This window comes from Adiantum capillus-veneris, chromosome 17 (assembly GCF_014529385.1).
Source record: "Adiantum capillus-veneris isolate H3 chromosome 17, ASM1452938v2, whole genome shotgun sequence".
Lineage (NCBI taxonomy): Eukaryota > Viridiplantae > Streptophyta > Polypodiopsida > Polypodiales > Pteridaceae > Adiantum > Adiantum capillus-veneris.
Genome location: NC_140947.1, coordinates 32,137,026 through 32,159,851, shown reverse-complemented (window position 1 = coordinate 32,159,851; position 22,826 = coordinate 32,137,026).

Below are 22,826 nucleotides of genomic sequence, written 5' to 3'. Positions count from 1 at the left end.
AATATTGGTAATGTTGCTAGATTGGTCTCAGCAGGGATCCAAAGGAGGAGAAATAGGGATCCAAAGAGAGACAGTCTGCAAAAGAGTAATGTGCTTCAATGGGGATTAAAAGACCTAAGGTTCAGCTCCATTAAGACTTCCATAGGCTAAGGTTCCGATGACTATCCAACAGCCCAAACTCTTGATTCCTATTGTCCAGAAGACTAAAAGGTCCAATGAGAGTTTAAATAAATTATTTAATTACTTAAAGCTCTCACCAAAGGAGAAAGGGGGACACTTGTCACAAGGCTATCAATTATGCTTCTAATTTGTGATTGGCTAAGCTTTGCAGGGGCCAATGGGAATCCAGCAAGAGAAAAAAGAAAGAGGGGTCGACCAAGTAGAGAGAGAGTTGGCATTTTTAGTCTAACTCACTTTGCTACACACACACACACACACACACACACACACACACACACACACACACACACACACACACACACACACACACACACACACACACACACACACACACAACTTATGTGTTGAGCAAGAACTCCATCTCCTTCTCCAAGGTTTACACCAAAAACTCTTGCCTATGGAATGCAAATCCAACCAAGAGCCAAGCTTCAGTGGCATGCTCATCTCCTCTACCATGCTAATCATTAAGCTAAGCTATGCTATTAGAGTAATTATGTGAGAAGAATACTTCTTTCCCATAAGATACATCTTCTTCCTCTCAATCTTTCCTCATTCCCTACTAGCTCTCACCATTTTTGAAGGTGTGTGAGGTCTTGGGACTGAGGCTAGGGACACTAGGTGTGTTTTTCAAGCATAGTTTGGTGCATGAATCTTCCATCTTCATTGCACCAATGAGTTTTGTCAAGGAACACAAAGATTGTATTGTACAAAAGTCTCCTTTGATGGGAGAAGCTATAGTACAAAGCCTTTTTGGAGGGGGGACCGGCTTCATGTAAATCCGGTCCTTAATTGTTATCAATTGTTCTATTTCTCTCTCTTTTCAAGTATTGTCTATGCTAAACTAGCTAGGTGTGAATTACTATGTTGCTTTCTCAAATTAAGTACTCTCTCTATGCTCATTAGGAACTTATGTTATCAGTTTCCACTAAGCATTAAATATTACATTGGTATTAGAGCTATTGGTTTCTCTTTTCCTGCTCAAGAAGAGAGGTCCTTAAGCTTGCTACAAATGGTTGGTGTTATTAATTGAAAAAAAAAAAAGAGTAAGTAGAATAGGGAATTTTCATCCTTGAAGCACGCCTACTTTATGCAGTTAACGGGGATACCATCGAGAGCTATGGTCTTAATAATGGAGTCCTACGGGGCTTGCCTATGGGTTAACCATTATTGAGCTATTAGAAGCTTGACAGGGACCGGTGTTGTCTTGGCTCTGTTAAACCCTCTCTTCTAGTCCTTGCAATTAATAATATTTGAGCCACGAGTATAGATATGAGTGCTTATCTTTGAAGGTAAAGAGGAGTAGCAACTAGGGCTTAAGTGCCAAAGTACAAGTAAAAATTCACACCTAAAATCTGCTAGTATGGTTGACAAGGAAAAAGAGATTTAAATGAATGTTGATAGCTTTGATTTTTCTAATGAAATAGCAACTAATGATGCCCCTATGATTGTAAACTATCTTGTTTCTAGGTTTCAACAAGCCCTGGACAATCCATCCCTCCAAGGTGAAGTGCTACAACAATTGCGTAGCCATGGTATTCTCCAAACTCCCCACCAAGAAGAGAGAGTACCTAGGAAAGCTCCTGGTGAGACTTCCAAAAGAGGACTCTCTCCAATAAGGGCAGAAGAGGAGGATTCGTACGAAGGGCTCAAAAACTTACTACTCAATGAGACATCTCCCTCCCAAACGAGAACCCAAGTTTCAACGGTAGAGCCCCCACCTAAAGAATGAGAAAGAAGTCAGTCTCCTGCCACCTAACGGAGTTGGTCCCACAAAGACGGCGGGTAAAATGCTCTCCAACCTAAACAAAGAAGAGAATCGCATACTCCTCTTCATCATAATTCAAAGAGGGAAGAGAGAAAACAAGAGAAGAAAAAGGCGAGAAAGAGGTCACCCTCTTCTCCATCTTCATCATCCTCTTCTTCTTCTAAAGAAAGTTATGGTGCAGACAAGGAGGAACAAGGGAAGAAAAAGGCAAGAAAGAGGTCACCCTCTTCTCCATTCTCCTCATACTCTAGCGATGGTGTAGCTCCTGAACCACCCAAAGAAGAGGCCATAGGAAATACTATGCCGCCTAGAAAAGGTCAAAAAGTTCAAAGAGGGAGGAAATAACATCTCTTTCTTTACCTACAATGGCACCTTTGGTGCTACGGAAAAATTCTTGGCCTTTATCCAACCCTCCCAAAGACCATGCACCATATCTGTGGTCATACACCATACCATGGTGGCTTCAAGAATCAACTTCCAACAAGGGGCTAAGAGAAATCTTAAGCCCATGGAAAAAAAGGACCGTAATGAGCCTCAGGGGAAGGACAACATTCAAAAGTCTCCCAAAGGTAACGCCGACAATAATAAAGGTAAGGAGAAGGGAGTTCATAAAGTCAAAAATAAACTCTCTCCTCAAGATCTAGAGTGTTATAAAAAAGATAACCGTTGTTTCAAGTGCAGGGAGCAAGGGCATGCCTATTGTGCTTGCCCCCACAAGAATACATGTAATGAGCCTCCTAGAGCTACCTTGGTCAAAATTCAAGGAAAGGATTCTCATCACAAAGGATCTCCTCTATGTCATTCTTAAGGAAAGGTAAGGGAACATGATGCTTTCATTCTCTTTGACCTTGGTTCTATTCACAATTTCATATCCTCAGAGTTGACCGCCAAGCTAGGCATCCAAGCCTATGAGATGGGAGATGTCCTACCTGCCAATGGTGTTTTCAAGGGGCAAGAAGCCTTAGTCACTCCCTTAATTGGGAAATTGAGGCTCCATGTCCAAAGCTATATGCACAAGGAGGATTTATTCATCTCTCCTCTCAAGCATGAGGATGTAATCTAGGGGCACCATGGTTTGATCGCATGGCCACCAATGTTAAATTCCCTGAAAGACAAATTTGCTTTAGGCTCAAGGAAAAAGATATGTACATAGATGTTAAGGAATTGGGTAGTACCATACCCAATTGGGTAGTACCATACCCATTGTACATAAACAAGCTTTCAATAAGTGAATAAAGAGCTCTATTTCCATGTACATGATTTTTGTTAAAGATTCTCAAAATGAACCTAATGTTTTAGCAAAAGAAGATATAACCAATCAAAAGGAATTAGAGTTATCCAAATTCCTCAAGGAATTCCAAGATGTTTTTATTGATGACATCCCTTGTGATCTACCTCCCAAACGAGGGAATGACGACCATGCAATTGAACTTCTTCCAAGAAGCTCACCACCTAATAAACCTCCTTATCAAGTTTCCCAAGCTAAACAAGAGGAGATTATGCATCAAGTGCATGAGTAGGTTGAGAAAGGCATGGTTAGGACTAGCTCATCTCCATTTTTTTCACCAGTGTTATTAGTGAAAAAGAAAGATGGCACATATTGTATGTGTGTCGACTATAGAGCAGTAAATAGGATAACTATTGAGAGCAGATTTTTGAGATGGGGCTCAACTCAAGGCTCCCACCAGACAAACCACTCCGTGAAGGCCCTACACATGCGTATTTCTTAGGGGCACCACCCTCTTTTATGGAGAAAGAAGGAAACCAAAACAAACCATATGCAAACACACACACACACACTCACACCTTCCTTGTGTGCTTCAACACAAAATGCCCTTCAACCATTCAACACACACTCCTTAAGCAATCCCTTTGAACACTGCACAAACTCACATGCAAAGAGTGACCTTCACCATATTAGTGCTCATATACTTCTAAGAAAAGCAAGCACACAATCTCTTAGCAATGCTCAAAACACCATAATGCACAAATACTTGACAACTCCTTTCCTTTCCCAAAAAAAAGAGACTACTTACACACATAAGGCGGCATGCATAGAGAGGTCTTTCTCCATCTATACAGCCCCAAGAATTACTTAAGGAGAGAAGCCAAGCAAATAGACACCATGGTGCACAAAAACTTTCTCAACAAAACAAGCAACCCAATGAGCACAAAATATGAGAAGCTGTCGAGGTATGCTTACCAATTTTACAATCGTTTAGAGCAATAGTGTGACGACGACACCCCAATTGAAGCAATTTGTTGATCAAACCATGAGATAGATCATGGAACTTGATATCCTTGCTCTCATATAGAAGCTACAATCCTTATTTAGGGATGAGTATGGTAAGAGAAATGTTTGCAAGAGAATGGTAGCAATAGCATATTGTTGCTCTCTCTATGGCAACGCTTATGATAGCGAGCTTAGGAAATGGATAGGGAGACGAAAGGGGAGAGAGATTAGGGCTTCCCTAACCTTAGAGGAGCTTATTTTGCAGCAATGGAGTAGGTGTGTGTTTTTGTGCTTGCCAAAGGGCTTTTTTATAGCTGTACAAGACCTTGGGTTAGGTTAAACTTGACTAGGGTAGGTGTTTAACCATAGTTAAGTTCCCTTTTCACTATTCCTTCAATTATGCAAATAAGGGACTTATTTTCTCATTAAAAATAGCCTTTTAAGTCGTGGAGGCTCCATAAGGGTTGATAATGTATGTGGGCCCCACCATGATGTCCCTCGAGTGGCTCCTGTTTGTTGTGTCTCTGGAAGCACCTTGAGCCGACCCCTCCACATGCAAGTGGTTTTTAACTCCCTATTGGTATTTTAGAATGTTGAAGAAGTCAAGAAAACTTTTCACCTTTGTGGTTTACCTGATTGTAACTTTGACCTGCAGTAACAGTGTCTGCAGCACCTTGTTTTCACCATAACTTTCAGCCTTTAACTCAGAATTAGGTGTTGTAAAAGGCAAAGTTGACCTTCTCAAAGTGTTTAAGATGATTTTGGAGTGTTCTTCAAGTATTTCCACGAGCTAAGGGGTTCAAGATGCATCCAAAACACCTTTTGCACCAAGTCTCCTTGTAAGGGACCCTTTAGCATGCATCCAAGGTGTAGCATGCTTTTTCAAAAGAGAATCCACCTTAAACAAATGAGGTGGGATCCAATAAAGTTTGATTTATTGGGGATATACATTATATTTAAGATTTTTTGACCAACACAAGTAAATGATCCAAGAGTTGGGTCACATAGTGGTGGGGAAGGGAAGGCCTACAAGGTTACCCCTACCCTTGAGAGAAGATGGGTAAGATAAGTGCCCATAAATTATTTATTTACAAATTATGGGATGTAGATAGCTTTTTAAATTATTAAAGGTAACTAGATAAAAGAATATGCAGTAAAAAATTAGGAGAGTAGAATTAAGTTTACTATTTACATTTAGCATGAAGAGAGAAATATGATGTAAATGCATAAAGATCTAAGATGGGTAAGGTGTTTGTATGGAAAAAGGATATCACGGAAAGAGAGAATGAACACTAGGTTAAAAATTTGATAAAAAATATATACATTGAGTAGAGATGTAGTGCAAATGCAAGGTCCCGTTTAATGCTACTCATATTAGCCCTCCCCCTTCATCTAGGATCATTCATGCTCCTAAATGCAACAAAAGAGTTCTTTCCGTTTTCTTCTTTTTTTTTCTCTCTTTTTTTTTATACTCTTTTTCCAAAAAAAGGAGGAGTGATATGCACTCTTTTACTCCCTCAAACCTGTACTTCGTTGCAAGGATCCCAAGGTAGACCTTGCAAGCTTGAAGTCCCCGCACTCAACGATCCTTGAGGAGTTGAAGGAGCATCTGCTAAATTGGATGGAGCAATTTCACACTTAAAATGAAGGATTCCTGCAAGTGGATTAATTCTTTATAAATAGGACTTCAATCTCCATCCATTTACTCAAGTCTTGTGGACTTTCCCAGACAAATCTACTAGTCTATAGCTACCATTTCCATACCTTTTCATTATCAAAAAGGGTCCTTCCCACCTTTGTAAAAACTTCTTGTCATGGCGTACATCAAGGCGATTATGGTACGAAGAACTAGCATACCTTCTGTCAAGCCCTTCTGCTTGAGACTTTTGTTGATTTTGTCCCTTTGATCCGTGGCTTGGGCAATGTAATAGTCGATGGACTCTTCTCTATCAAGCTCAAGTCGTTGAAGATCTAAAATTCTTTCCTGCAAAACCTCTTTTGGCCTCTTTGCTCCCCGTAAGAGAATGCGTAGGCTTGCAAGCTCCACCTCAATAGGAAGGAGTGCCTCCTATCCATATACCAAATGAAAAAGAGTGAATTGAGGGGATACCTTGAAAGATGTTATGTATTCCCATAGAGCTGCGGTCAAATGACGATCCGAGTCGTTTGGTCGATCTGCAACCTGCTTATAAATGATCTTACATATGATTCCATACCACTGGGTTTCTGACATCAAGGGGAAGCTGTGGGTCAAGACTGGGGTCAAATAGACCAAAAAGACATTCTACGCGTAGGATGTCATCTTTGTGATTTTGCACTCCAAACTTAGTTTTGAGCATACCAAAGTGATCAGCACCTCAAGAGGAGTCTGTGCTTTGCATTTGAAGCCATTCAGAGCAAAAAGACACGCTACACGTAGAATGTCTAAAGCAAGAAATTGAAGCTAGATACTGACTGTAGGCTTAGCAGGGTGTTGTATAGCCTTAGGCAAGCCTCCTAGTCAATTTTGGTCCAAATTGGAGTTGATTTGACTGATCAGACCAACAGCAGGCTGTTGGAACAGATTTATGATCCATTGACCAGCTTATAGGTGTCCAAATCAAAAAGTAAAAACAGCTGTGGACTCAGCACATCAAGGGATTCAAATCCATAGTGCAAAAATCCAGTCAAAACAGAGCAGGAGACATCCTACGCGTAGGATGTCTACTAGGGCTTAGTGAAGAGAAAATTTGACTGAGCTTATATAGTGAGGTTCCATTTGGCTTAAGGGTTCCAGAACTTCTTTCAGAAGTGAATTTGGAACTTGTTTAACCTTTTGACGGAGCAACGAATGAATTTAGACTTTTCAGGTAAATTGACCAACATCCGGGGGATGTACAGTTCCATATTAGCAGACCTAATCCAGAATATCAGCAGTGTATAAAATATAGTAGTGGTTGAGGTTAACTCTCCAGTTATACCAATCATTACTAAGATAACCTCTAGCGGTTAAATGCTTTGATTCGATTGCCGAAATTAAACGCTTGTGTACATGTATATTCAGCAGCAAAGCAAGAAGTTGTGCGGAGACTGATCCTTTGCCAGGTAAGTGGTTGGATTTGTGATAAGTTGCATTGCTAAGTTTGATGAATTTAAGATTAGGAAGATATATTTTTAGAGACCAAAAGGTGGCAGGTGACCAAGGTAGCTTATTGTCCACCGAGGAGAGTGTAACTCAGGCAAGGCTAGATCCACTAGCACCGATTATCGAGGAGGGTAGTGATACTAACACTTCATCAGAAAAATTCTTCTTCATGATGAGAAGTCAACAGCCAGGAGGTTTCACCTATGACGGACAAATGCCAGGAGGAAGCACCTCCCTAAATCCTTTGAATGATTCCAAGTTCACTGTGATCTTCTTGGAAGGAACAAACTCGAGGGGAGCCCTAGTTTATTCTAACTATCGAGGATGCAAGTGTATTTGTATTGAAGAAAGGCCAGCTCAGAGACTGGAGATAATTGGAGTTTATGATGATGGAGATAGATTTCGAGATGAAAAGGGGAACCACTATCTAATAGTTAGTAACCCTGAGGATTACAATAGATATGGAGATAACGTGGCGAAGGGGAAAATGGTTTCAGAAACTCAAGAACCGCCTCCAAACATTGATTGACCTGGAGCTATGGGGAAGGATATCGTTTTTGTTGGTAGGTACGGGCGAGAATATCAACGTATTCTCCCATAGGAGGTAGAAAAGACAACAGTTCCAGGAGCACCAACATATGCCCCCGATGAAGTGCCAAGAGCCACCTACACCCCTAGGAAGTCTACAAATCCCTTTTCAGAGGAGTATGATGCGACCTCACATTCTATGAGACCGCAGACATTCAACAACCAAAACCAACTAGCAACCCAGCCATCATTGTAGGCATGGCTTCGACAGAGTGCAACATTGGAGCCATACCAAAACCAAGATGGTTATTAAGCCGCACGAGGGCTAAGGGATTTACAAGAACCACCACTCTATTCACGGTATCAAGGAGAGAGTAAGCCAAAGAGTCAAGGGTCAACAGAGCCTGGAAGACCACCCATAGAACGAGTTCGAAGAGATGAACCATCTCTTGCAAGAACTGTTAGAAATTATGGCTTAGGAACACCATTGGGAGAGGAACCAACCTACTACAGAAGACCAGAGGAGGTATATAGATTGGGACGAGGAGATCCAATGATGAGATTTGTAGACCATCGCAGAATTAGACCTTCTCAAGTGCAAAAATGGGTAAACAAGAAATACACGGGAAATAGAGATCCGAGAGATCATGTAGCAGCCTTTGTGCGTGTAATTAGAGCGGAAGAGGTGTTAGACTTCCCTACCCAATTTGAAGGGTTTAAACTAACCCTAGAGGATGACGCTACTACTTGGTTTGACTCTGTGGAGCGTAGAGACTTTGAGTCTATGGAGGAAGTGTTTGACGAGTTTATCGAGGAATTCTCAAAAAAGGGGATAGCTCATAATACAATCTCAGAAATCCATAAATTCAAACAGAAAGACGGGGAATCTGGGCGGAAGGCAGCCCTACGACTAAAAAGATATGTTAAGTTCTACCCTGTGGAAGAACTGCCAACTCAGTCCAGAATTATGCTTATAGTTATCCAAGGACTAAGGAATGCGGATCTCCAGAAGGACTTACATATGAAAAGGAGCACGACATTGAATGAGTTAACTAAGGAGTCTCTTTACCTTGTAGACAATTGTGCGGTCTACAAAGAGGGTGAGTTCAAGGATCTTGACGATGATTCATCCTCACAACAAAGTGGAAGCAAGTCATCTAAGACAAAACCGAAAGGAGAAGTAGCTCTAAACCAGGATCAGCTTGTAGAGGAAGTGCTCAAAAAGATTAACTTGTACGCCAAACCCCAGGCTAAATAGTCCAAGTGGTGTGCTATTGAACAAAAATGGACAAACCATGGGACGGAGGAATGTTATTATAACAAGGGATATGTGAGAGAGAGACCTTATGCTCCCCAAGCTTAGGTAGCATCTCCTCAAATTCCACCGATGCCTAGGTATCAAACAGGCAACCTACCAGGACCTGTAGGTGTAGAAAGACCACAACCAGTGTTGGGGCAACAACCACCCCTACCAGGATTACGACCAGTCGGCATAAGATACACACCAATCGTAACCGAATCAGAAGAAAAGGCTTTGGTTCCTATTCATGCATATTATGAAGATCCCAATGGATATGCTGCAAATCCTGCCTATTGTCCACAGGAAGAACCCTCAACACCAGAACCATGGACCATGATGGGAGGTGCAGGACCACCAACCACTGCACAGGCAACATGAGAAGGAAGATATAGCTTGGATGAACGAACATTGTTGTTCATAGCCAACGGAGGCATGGGCAGGCAGAGACATGCTTACCAACAAAGAGGAGCTCAAGAAGCACCTCAATAGCCTAAAGGACCCTGCTACAAGTGTGGTAGAGACCATTGGCTAAGAGACTGTCCTCATGATGAAATCATTAGAGTCAACGCATATTTCACCGAGTGTGGAGTTACTCATTTGATCTCTGATTGCCCTAAGAACCCGAGCAAAGGAGCAAAAACTACCTTGAACATGCTAGAAGCAGTACCTTCTAGTGGAGGGTCAGAAAACGAGACAATCATACCTATTCAGGAAGTGACGCGAGCCCAAGCGCAAAGAATGATGAACGAACCCATATTGAAGAGCCAAAAACCGATGCCCCAAGTTCAGAAACAAAAAATCAGAGAAGCACTTGGAAAGCTATAAAGGCACGTATGAAAGCCAAGAAAGAACGAGAGCAAACGGCTCTATTGGAGGAGTTAAAACACACGAAGGATAGATTAGAGCGGTTAGAGGATCTAGGTAGCCTAAGCTCACACACTGCGGCAACCATAGCACCCAAGGAAATAGCAGAACCCAAAAGTGCAAGATCAGGAGGATCAGTACTGGCAGACAAGTTAAATGAGCAGTTAGATGCACTTCTAAAAGCTTACGAAGCCAGAATAAAAAAGAACCAAACCCAAGACCAAAGATGGATGACTTATCCATATGCTGAAATAGAAAGACAGAGGTTGCAAATGTGTAGAAAGATGATTGAAACAACTCAATCTTTGATAGAAAACCTGCTTGGTAAACCTGCAAATTGGCATGAAGTACCAGCTCCAACCCCTATCAAACCCGCTTTAGAGGAACAAGTAGAAACGAAGGAAAGACTCACGAATGCCTATGAGTTGAGGGGAGAACCTATCATAGTGCCAAACACAACAGATGAGGCAAGTGAGGGGCTCCAACCTAAAACATTGGTAGAAATGGGTAAGGATTGTAGCGGTCTAAATGATCTGTGGAAGAAAATCCGTGAGGCCAACGAAGCTAACAGGGTGAGTTACCACATGAACAGCATGAGAAAAAAGAAAAATGAGATCTTACCTCCTATTGAAGAATTTGAGGCAAGATCACAAATGGAATTTGATATACATTCACAAGGGGGAGACCAGGGGTCAAATAGTTCAGGGCACAGCCAACCAGACTCGCTGAAAAACCTACCCTCTTACCTAGGAGAGTCCGAAGCCAAGTCTGAGGTGAGAGCAATCCCATCTCAAAAACTTTCTTCTAACAGAGTGATGGATTCACAAGGGTTGATTGAGTTATTGTCCACCCCTGTGGCATGCACAATCACATTAGCCGAACTCCTAAGGTTACGACCAAACATGTGGACCACAGTAGGCAAATGCCTAGAAACATTTGGAGTGAAAGACCCCACCTCGAAGCTTCAGGAAGGGATCAGAGAATTGGACAGGCCTCAACTAAGCACTAGGCCAATACCATTAAACAAGGTTGGAGAGTATTGCGAGGGAGAAGATGGAAACACCACGCTACCAGTAGAATTCCAAGGAGTAGTTTCCAAAGCTATTCTTGACAGTGGAGCAGGAATTTCTATAGCCACCAAGGAAATCTAGAAAAAATGGGGAAAACCAGCTTTGAGAGCTACCAGAATGAAATTGCAATTGGCAGGTGGGTTCATGGAGAAGCCTCTCGGACTCTTAGAAAAAGTGATTGTCACCTCATGCGGAATCGAGTATGAACATATATTTGCAATAGTCAATTTCGACAAAAAGAACAATTACGAGATCATCTTGGGAAGACCATTCATGAGACAATTAAAGATGTTCTAGGATTGGGGTTACGACAACATATACCTCAGACATGGCGAGACAACAACCAAAATACACCTAAAAGACCATAGTTACAAGGATGTGAACCAGACACCAGTGAAGAGTTTGATTCAACTACAGACGCAAGATCGGAACTCCCAGCATGGTTAGGGTAACAAAAAGAGCTATGGATGTGCGGAGCTTCACATTGTGGGAGCTTAAAAATAGAGGAATGCGTCTTAGAAAGAGCGATTGAGGACAAGGATTATATTTCGGAACCTTTTCCTGAAGATGCCTTAGAACCTCTGGAATGGGAACACATACTAGCAACATTGGATGTCTGTACCATTAAGATAGTCCAACAACAAAATTTTGCGATAAGGATGGCTATGATGTGCTACCCTATTACATGGTAAGCCTTATACCAGGAGAAGATGAGTTTGTAGAACCACCAGAACCAGAAGAGTTTTATAACTTCTCTAAGCATCTGGAGATAAATAACGATGTAGATAATGAGTGTTCAAACAACTCAAGTGAGCGTGGGGAGAAAACAGAGATATCAAGTTTTATGATTTTGCCAATCAGCACCCTAGACGCCAGGAGCGCTATAGGAGAAAACGAGCAGAAAACAAAGTGTTAACCCTCACGGATCACGGACACCCCATCACCTACGACGGACGTGTATTATGTATTTGGTAGAGTCAGGTACCGGGCTTGTCGGACCAATAGGAAAAGGGTAAGAGTGATCGCCGATGAGAGGCGCACTCTAACTGGAACATTCAAGGGATTAGTTGGCTAAGCATGGGCGCCCAAGTGTGAATGGGGTGAGCTCATATAAAAGCCAACTAAACCTAAAATTCACTCATTCTCTCATTTGTGCAATAGAAGAGTGCTCTTGCTCCATCTCCATCTCCATCTTCTTCTTCCTCACCTCCTCGTGTGTGTGTGTGTATGTGTGTGTGAGAGAGAGGGAGAGTGTGTGTGCGATCTAGCATTACGAAGGCACGACGGCGGCGAAGCGCTTGAGCGCGGTACGACTGTAGCTTCTTCTTCATCGCGGCGAGGAATCCTCCATGGCAGGAGCATAGAGCGGTGAGTGACACACCATTGCCCTCTTTTGAGCTTGCTAGATTAGTCTTGTTGTGTGCTTGGAGCCATTTGTGGCTCGCACACGGTGTATCGGCAAGTCCCTTGCTTCGACAGTGCGGCAAGGAGCACACATTTTTGGCGCCTCTGCCGGAAAAACGCCCTGCACTAAGCCCAAGAGGCACTTTGTGCTTCTCCTATGAGTTGTTTGTAGTAGGAAAGAGGAGGAAAAGGAAGAGGAATGAGTTGTTTTTCTGTATGTTGTTAATTTCTGTGTTGTCTGCAAGTTCTGTGATTTTGCATAATGTTGTGTTTTCTGTTTGTACACAGTCTTTGCACAATTAGTAGTCGTTAGCTTGGTTGTAGTGAATGAATAAGCAGGAAGGAAGTTAGCAATTTCTATTTGCACACAGTTCTGCACACAGTTTTCTGTCAAGATTTGGCTGCACACAGTGTTTGCACAGCAGGTAGCGATAGAGGAAGTAGGTGGACAGTTAGCTCACTGTCACCAGGCAGTTAACAGATTAGTTAGTGGTTAGCAGCACTGTTAGTAAGTAGATAACGTAGTGAGCTGTCGGTGAGCTGTGAGCTGGGAGGTTAGGTAGGTGAGAGTGTGTGTGGCCAAGAAAGGGTCACCAAATCCGCGCGCGGTCGTCGCCCAAAAAAAATTTTGAAAAAAAATTTTAAAAAAATTTCAAAAAAAAAAAAACCGAAAATATTTAAGCGTGAGTGACTGGGGGGCTACACTAAAATTTTGATCGGGATCATTTCCCCAAGCCCAAGCCCAAGCCCAAGCCCAAGCCCAGGCCCAGGCCTCAGTCCTCAGACTTATGATATATATTGGACTCACTCTGATAAATATACCCTACCCCCTCAAGAGGGAATGAGAGCATGTGGGGCAAGTCCTCCACTTTCCTCCCTTCTCTTCCCACTTGCACCCTTAGACTTTCTAATTCAGGCCTAGTTCCCTACTAAAAATTGACGGTTTTAGGGATTCCGAGGGCATAAAGTGACCAAACGCAGAGCTGTAAAGCACGGCACGTCCCTCTGACCGAGACGCTCGTTTTGAGCTATCATACGTTCTATTCTATAGCTCGTTTTGAGCTATCATACGTTCTATACGACCAAAAAATCAAAAAATAAGAAAAGACTTGGGTTGCAAAACACCCAAAATTACTAGGTGAGCAGCCTTCACGGGCCCTCACTGACACTTCTAGGGGATCCAAGTCATATGAACCTACGCTCTGGACGAGTGTTAGAGCACGAGCATATTGGTAGTGCCTCCATTTACGCGGGCACCCATTATTCCTCCACCTTAGGTTCTGGACCTTCGGCCGGGGCTCAAGGTAGCGCGACCCAAGATCCTCATATCGCGTCTAGTGATTCTTCCTCTGACTACGAAGTCATGGAGGGGTATCCTACACCAAACCCTGATAGTTCAAGTCAAGACATGCATGCCATGGACCCACGGCCCGGGTCCAGCGTGTATAGCCGCTTAAAAGAGACCCTTAGTAGAGCTACTCGCTCCGAACATGAGGTTAATGAAATAAATGAAGGGAGTGGGGAAGTAAATTCGTCATTCATGCCTAAAATGGACCCTATGCTTCTTGAGAGTGTGCATGTGAATGTTCTATCCACTGCATCTCCTGATCCTTTAGGACTATCTCCCTCTGAGGTTTTTTACCCAATGGTAGGAGTCTTGCCGAAGTGCAAGAGATCGAACGCTATATGCAAGCAACAAGGGAGAGGGAAATTGAGAACCTACGAGGGCTAGAACAAAGTCGAGCCCTGAAAGCAAAGGCTCCTATGACAACAATCATGCCAGCCGAGCAACCGAGCTCCCAAGGTAGCAGTCACGGAGGGGCAAGCGATGGGGAGCAATAATGCTTCCACTTCAAGGGAAACCTCCAGTACGCCAGGCCTAGATGGGATATTCCTAAACGAAAATTGGGAGTATGACCTACAAGCAGAAGCTTTAACTGATCGGTACACAAGACACACCTATCATGTGGGTTGGTTAGATGTTCTACAATCCACATCGGGTGCTACTAGCATAGATGAGCAACAACAGAAAGTCTGTGATGTCCTCCATAGGATTGTCGAGTTAGAAAGACAGAACACAGGGATCAACATGCCTTCAACAGGCCTAATGAGATTCTTGGATACGGAAAAGGCCAACCAACCAACCCTGTCACAAATGGAGACTCCCTCAGTGAGCCCCATTGATCCTCCATATGTTGTTTCGCCAGGAGCCTCAGTACAATCTGAGCCCACAAGTGGCAGATTTACCTTCCTAGATCTAGCTCATCTTTCTCTTAATGACACTACGGCTACCATGCATATCCCAATGGTGAGCATGACAAGAAGTACACCATGGAGTTCATTTGTTAACACTGCGCCGATGCCTAGTAGCACAGTGCCCCCAACTATACCTACATGTATGTATCAATCATGTGCACCTGTCGTACCTCAGCCTCATGTAGCTCCTACACCTCCGATTATTCCAAGAGCTTACAATCAACAATGGAATTATCCAAGCTCTTATACAAGTGGAGCCATGCCATTTAATAATAACATGCCATATCAGGCACCCCCTATGCCTAGGGCCACGCCTGTAAACTTTGGACCACCGTCTGGTACACCACCATACGAAATTTGGGACCCAAGAGCCGCGCGTATGCCAAGGCCAAGGCCAACTCCCATCTCACATGTGGTTCCAGGAGCATATGGAAGTCTTTGAACATGTGTGCGATTCCTTGGAAGAGCACAATGAGCTACATAAGTGTAAGGCTTTGAGTTTGACACTAAGCGGAAAGGCTGGAAATTGGTATAGAACCTTAAGAGTAGAAGAGAAAACGATCTACTCTACTCTTAGGAGACTGTTCTTTAAAGAATACATACGAGAGGGAGTACTTTGGGGTGTAGCCTCTTAGCTCCAGAAAGCCCAACGAGAAGAAGGTGAATCCGTGAGAGACTTCATTAGTCGCCTAAACAATTTGAACTCTCGATGCAATCCAAACGAGCGATTCAACAACAACCAATTGCTCGATAGATTCATTAGGGGACTACGACATGAAAGTATTTATAATGGCCTAGTCATTAGAGGTATCACTACTTGGGAAGGCGTCACCATGAATGCAATCCAATTGGAGGATAATTTAATGATTGCAGGAGAAAGAGTGTCTGCCGAGCCGAAGTCAAGTAGCTCGCAAGCATCAGGGCATGAGCCAATGAAGATAAAGCCAATCGTGAAAGAGCAAACGATATCTGAGATGACTTTGGTAGATCTCACAAAGGCCATCCAAGAAAGCCTTAGGGGTAATCGTGCTCCACAAAACACTCATATGTATCCAAGAAGGGAGCAACAATGGTGCTCAATTTGCTTGGGCCCACATACTACGAGTGAATGCCCTACTTTCAAAGTAAAGTTTAACGGGACTTGTAACGCGTGTGGTAGGTATGGCCATCAAGCGAAGGATTTCCTAATGCTTAAACGCATCATGGAAAATAGACTTCCTATAGCTTGGGCAGACTCACCTCGAGTTCCTGCATTGATGCCTACCCCACCCATGGAGCAACAGTTGCCATTACAGCACATGGTCCCTAGAACCCAAAATGTGGTCCAAACCACACCGTTGCCACCTCCAGTGCTAGGACCGCAACCCCCTCATCCAAGAGTTACACCTATGAACCAAATAGGTTGCGAGTCATCTAGTACTTATGTAGATTGGGAAGAGGACATAGACTCTAGTATCACCTATGGAGTCGACATGCTTGAGGAGTGTCCCATGTACTATATGGAAGACAATTGGGGACAAATCAAACCGGTATATCAAGCTACTGCGCTAGCAGCAAGAGGCCAAAACATTAATAGTTTTACCAAGAGACCACCTCTTCAGTGCTACGAATGTGGTGGACCACATCCAGTAGCTGAGTGCCCCAATAGAATACAAAAGAATGCCGCACTAATGCAAACAAGTCACGGGAGTGCATTGGCAATGCCAATACTCACTTGTAATCGTTGTGGCATAGATCATTTGATCGCACAGTGTCCTAACAATCCAAACGCACCGAAAATCACACCATTGAACATAATAGAGATTGTTGATGGGACACCACCAACTATAAACATAGCACCAGTGAATGCACTCACACGGTCGATGCTCCAAAAGCAAAATTACATCCTCGAAGAGCGAGATGCTGCATCCATTGGCCGAGCGAGAAAGAAGAAAACACGAAGAAAGAAATCCCTTAATGCTTCTAGCTCAAAACCTAGTTCAAAGACTAACATAGGGACAGGAGAGGATCCCGTGTATATGAATGACCCTGAGGATGACTCAGATTCGATAGAGACCACGGAGACCAAAACTGTTACTACAAAGGAAAAAGCCAGTGAGGAGGATCACGAGAGGGAATTACGACAAACACCAAAAGAGTATTCAAAGTTAAACTACCCAGTTGCGAACCCCTAAGATAAGCCACGAGAGACAAAAAATGAGGATTGCAAGAGAAAGATTGGAACCTATCCAAACCCAACAGTGGAAATTGAACGAGTCCAACAACCGAGGGGTTTGGTGGAAGAAACTCAACGAACATTAGAACCTGAACCCAAACATATCCAGATGTCGGACACAGTGTTTCCCACACAAGTTCAACCTCACAAGAACTACAGGCCGTTAGCTATACCCAGTATCATTTGGGAAGAGAGTGAGGGTAGGACATCTGAAAGTGGACCCACACCTTTCCTACTAGAGAGAATGTTTGGTGAGGGAATACCTGACCCCCTTGAGGAAGTGGAGATTCCATCTTCACCATTCTCTTGTCAGGGTCCTACGTCCCACAAGATGCCATTAAATGTTGCCAAATTGATAGATTTCATGTCTTCAGAAGTTAGAACCACCATCATGTCCAAACTATATAAAGACCCCGAGCTAGTCTCAGCTCTTCGAGCCTTCCTCAATGGAGAGTTACAGGCCGGATTACCACAGTTTGCACATATGAACAAACCTGACTCGGTAATGAATGATGAGGAACATTTAGCACCACCATCTGACCTAGCGGGACATGAATCTGTAATTGAAGTACCCGTTAACAAGTTGGGGCAATACTTTGAAGGTGATGAATCTAATGCTAATCTGCCAATCACTACTAAAGGATTAACTGTAAAGGGAGTCCTTGACGATGGTGCGGGAGTCAGCATGGTGACAAAGAGTTGTTGGGAGTCTATGGGGCGACCTCACCTTGAAGCCACAAGCGTAGTGGTAAAAATGGCTAATGGATCTATTGTTACGCCTATTGGAATGCTTAAGGATCTCAAGATCAAGGTATTGGGACACAAGGTAAGGCAAACTTTCATTGTTATGGATTTTTCCAAGCATCCTATGTCATTTGAGATGATCTTAGGGCGTCCATTCATGAGGGAAGCAAAAATGGTGCATGACTGGTCCAAAAACCACGTCTACTTACAGTTCCAAGACTCTGTCATTCGAGTTGATCTTTTAAGTGGTCGAACGCATCCTCTAGGAAATAAATTCATCATTGATAATCGATCAGACACAATAATTCACTCAGCTCCATTACAGTATTGTTACACGTGTAACGAAGACACGGATATTGGGAAGAAGTCTCCTTATATGGATATCCTACCCGGAATGGCTGAGTCAGACAATGTCGATTGGGTACACCTAGCGGCAACTATAGATACATGGGGAGCTAGAGGAACAACCTGGGTAACACCAGATGGGGAAGAGATACCACACATTGCACCAGTAAACATGTTAGGTGTAGCGCATGTAACATCCGATGATAAGAAAGAGGCACACCTACCTGAGAGTGAAACTGATGATTCCTCAAAGGCTTCAGGCCAATACACATCGGAAACGGAATCTCAGAAAGAAATGGATTCAGAACCTAAGGAAACATCGAGTGAGACAAGTATAGAAACTGAACACTCAAAGTCTAGTACGACCATCTATGGTAATTTATATGAGAGTGAAGAAGATACAAGCGAAGACCTATCAAGCGAGTCGAGTTCAAACATTTCCCAAAATCAAAACCTTAACAAGAAACAAAGGTCATATAAGAGACGATGATATCGAGCAAATGTGAGAGCTAGGATAAACAAGGAAAGATCTACTGCAGAATGGCTTAGCTATCTAGGGGCATGTGATGCTCATCGAAATCTAGTAGACAATTGGGGTGAACATCTCCAGAGTGTCATGTGGTGCAGCCCGCGACCCACTGACCTCACTCAATAGGAGGTTACAGAGCCGGAATTGAGTCGAACTATAAGAAGACGTCAAAACTGAGAGTTAGCACAACAACAAAAGGAGGCAGAACTAAAAGAAAGGTCTCCGTCAGGACAAGAGCCTGCTGACTTACATACGGCTCCTGAACATTGTAAATCTTATACCAAAGGGGAGCGAAAGGTTGTGTATGCCAAAGCCCAACGAATACCTACCAATGAAAGCAGTGGAGTCTATGATGGTCCAGTGGTAGTTAAAGAGATAGAATTAGCAGAACCAGGTGAGGAGTCTAAACCAGTCTTTATTGCTCAAGACCTTACCGAAACTGAAGAGGCTGTACTTAAGGAGCTCCTCAAGGAATACAAGGATATCTTTGCTTGGACATATCATGACATGAAGGGCGTTCCACCTTCTGTGGTGCAACATACAATTCCCATGATCAACACTGCTAAACCCGTCCAGCAATGACCCTATCCAATGAATCCTAAGTACGCCAAAATTGTACAAGAGGAGATATTGAGCACTCAGAATGGGTTTCTCCAATAGTCATTGTGCCAAAAAAGAATGGGAAACTAAGAGTGTGCGTGGACCTCAAGAAAGTTAATGCAGCTACTAGGAGAGATCATTATCCCTTGCCATATTCAGAACATGTGCTTGAAAGAGTTGCGGGCAAGGAAGCTTATAGCTTTTTAGATGGGTACTCTGGTTACAATCAAATCACAATCACAGTGTAACGCTAAAGCCAATGGCAGACCGTGGGAAGGGAAAGATCACAGAATGCTACACACCTAGTCCAGAGCTAGTTTGGGCTCCAAGGCAAAACCAATTTATTCCACCTAGCTCAGGAAGGGGGGAGTTCCATGAAGCTTCTAGCTCCTCATGTAATACATCCATATAGGTAAAAGCTTCTACATAGCCTCCATCTATAGTAGTGGACCTCCATGAAGCTACAAAAGAATCCACACCTCCCAGTGTTCAAGAATCACCTGATGAACCACTTCAAGTTCGATCCTGGGAGAGTACCTTACCACCCTTGCAACTTGACGAGGCACCTAGGGTAATAGAAAACTACTGGAAAAAATCCTCACCTATTACCAACTGGAACAATTGGTTTCAAAGGGTGACAAGCTCATTTCAAACGGTATGATCTACCCAAGGAAGGGGGGAGTGTTTGTGGACATCCATCATTCACTTGCTTCCCTCTCAACCTTTCTCCCTGACCTCTTAATCTCCGATCTTAGGGAATGTATATATAAAGCCTTATACTCACAAAAACTAGATAAAAAAGTAAAAGAGCAAGAGCCATAACACAAATCATAAAAACAAATTATGCACAAGAACACGACCCTTGTAATATTTGCACTCTAACCATCATCTATTTGCGTGTACAGATATGGCTAGTACGCTAGAGTCATCCACTCCTGCCTTGGGTGAGAGGTACCCTTGTTACTTTTCACAAATATTTCACATGGTATTTCCAGTGCTTGCATGTGAATGGGATTTGATAGGTACGCTAGCATGTGAGAGGAATTTTGAGGAGTTAGAATGGCTGATACGTCTCTTGACCACGTCTGATCCATACTTAGTAGAGAGCGTTTCTCCCATTGCACAAGCCTACCCTTTTGACCAAGATGACTATAGGCGTATAGTGACCTTCTTAGTAAACATGGGCACCTATCATTAAGAAGAAAATTTACAGGACTACACGGATGGCACATATGGTCTCATGGATGATGACTTTGTTTATCTCAACGACGAGGATAGGGGTTTAGCCTTAGGGTTTCCCCCCAACCTCTACAATATCCTATTCCCTTGACTCTCTAGGGGGAGTACAAATAATTAGGTTAGGGTTCCTTATGTTTTTTGTTGTGTTCAATAAGTGTTGGTACCTTTTTCCACTAATGTGCCTCCTGGAGGTATTCCTTTTGTTTCCTAGTGTATACAGGAGCGTGTTGCTATTGGTAGGATTTGGACCTTCATGGAATCTTTATCTCGACTCACTCTTCAAATCAAGCGCGACCATCGACACAAACAGGTGTTTCTTGTCCATTAGCATTGCCCCTTATCTTTTTTGCATCTATGATTGTCAGCTTTAATTGTGATTGGTAGCCTAATATTCACCGCGTTTGCTTAGTATCAAACATTTAATTCAATGTAATTTTTTGTCATAATCACTTGTCTAAGTTTAAAAATCAAGCAGTCCGACTAAGCTAGTTTGACCAAGTTAGGTGTTAGAAATCTTCTCTTAATACCATGGGGAATGCCTTCCTAATAATTAATGGTTACTTAGGTTCTTAATCCGATTTAGGCAGCATTGTGTGAAATGTACTAGGGCTTTCTAGTGGGCTTGACCATATTGACCTTTAGCTTAAGTATTATAAAGGGAGTTTAATAGTGTGATGAGCCTGGGGAGGTGTATCAGTGTTATATGACCCCCCAAAAGTTACAAAATTAAAATGCTGAAAATGAACAAACAAAAAATCAAAGTGCCACACTGTAAAATCTTAAGCTGGAAGAGAAATCTCAGCTTGATTTGGTACTTCACTCACATGTATTGCCTATGGTACTAGAGCCCTAGAGGTTCCCAGTATAGGCGCTTTTACTTGAAAAGCAAAAAACCCAAGGCATACAAAATAAGCACACACATCAAGTGAATCAATATGAAAAGACTTTGGGGGGTCAAAGAAAAAGTAATCAGTCAGGCGATGATTTCATGAGAAATTCCTTTTATGGTAGCTTAACTACAAGGTCTTCTAGATATAGCCTCTAGTCAGCCCTTGAACATGAATACTTGGCTCTCGTGATTAAACAACTTAATTGACCACAGAAAATTAAGAAGCTTACTCATGGTATTAATATTCGATCTCTAGTGCCTTTCGACCGTCAAATTAGCAACCCCAGACTTGTTTAATTTTTTACCTTTACATCTGTTTATGCATTTGATTACATTGCAATTTAATGTTCATTGCTGACAAATTGTTTGAAATTCTTTTACCAATCAATTTGTCTACCTAAAACTGCATATCCTTTTTAATCACTTATGAGAATGCAATTACTGTGCCAATGTTGTTTGATTTTGCAGTGACTGAAGAAGGCTAAGGACATTCATCTCAAATGCTCTTCCACCTCGACGAACGAATTTCAACTCAATAGCTTCCGAGGACCGAATCTACATCAGGAAGGGGAGCATGTTAACCCTCACGGCTCACGGACACCCCATCAGCTATGACGGACGTGTATTATGTATTTGGTAGAGTCAGGTACCGGGCTTGTCGGACCAATAGGAAAAAGGTAAGAGTGATCGCCGATGAGAGGCGCACTCTAACTGGAACATTCAAGGGATTAGTTGGCTAAGCATGGGCGCCCAAGTGTGAATGGGGTGAGCTCATATAAAAGCCAACTAAACCTAAAATTCACTCATTCTCTCATTTGTGCAATAGAAGAGTGCTCTTGCTCCATCTCCATCTCCATCTCCATCTTCTTCTTCCTCACCTCCTCGTGTGTGTGTGTGTGTGTGTATGTGTGTGTGAGAGAGAGAGAGAGAGGGAGAGTGTGTGTGCGATCTAGCATTACGAAGGCACGACGGTGGCGAAGCGGTTGAGCGTGGCACGACTGCAGCTTCTTCTTCATCGCGGCGAGGAATCCTCCACGGCAGGAGCATAGAGCGGTGAGTGACACACCATTGCCCTCTTTTGAGCTTGCTAGATTAGTCTTGTTGTGTGCTTGGAGCCATTTGTGGCTTGCACACCGTGTATCGGCAAGTCCCTTGCTTCGACAGTGCGGCAAGGAGCGCACACAAAGCAATAGAGAACATGATGCCCATGATAAAAGATAAAAATCACTATCTAATGCTTGTAAAAGCGGAGGATTGTATAAAAGATCAAATATCAGGAAGATTCTCAAAAGTTCGAAGGAAAGGAACGCTAGAGGAAATAAGACAAGTATGGAAAGCTAAAACAGAAACAAAATCACAAAAAACTCAAAAATAAAAAAAAGAAACAACAAAAGACCCAGAGTGGACCAAATTGGAGCGTAAACAGAAATACCAAGAACTAAAACGGTCTTTATCGGAGGTATGGACTACTGGGGAAGATAGTGATGGTAAGGGGGAGTCAGAAAAAGGAAACATGAATGTACCATCACACTATCGGAAAT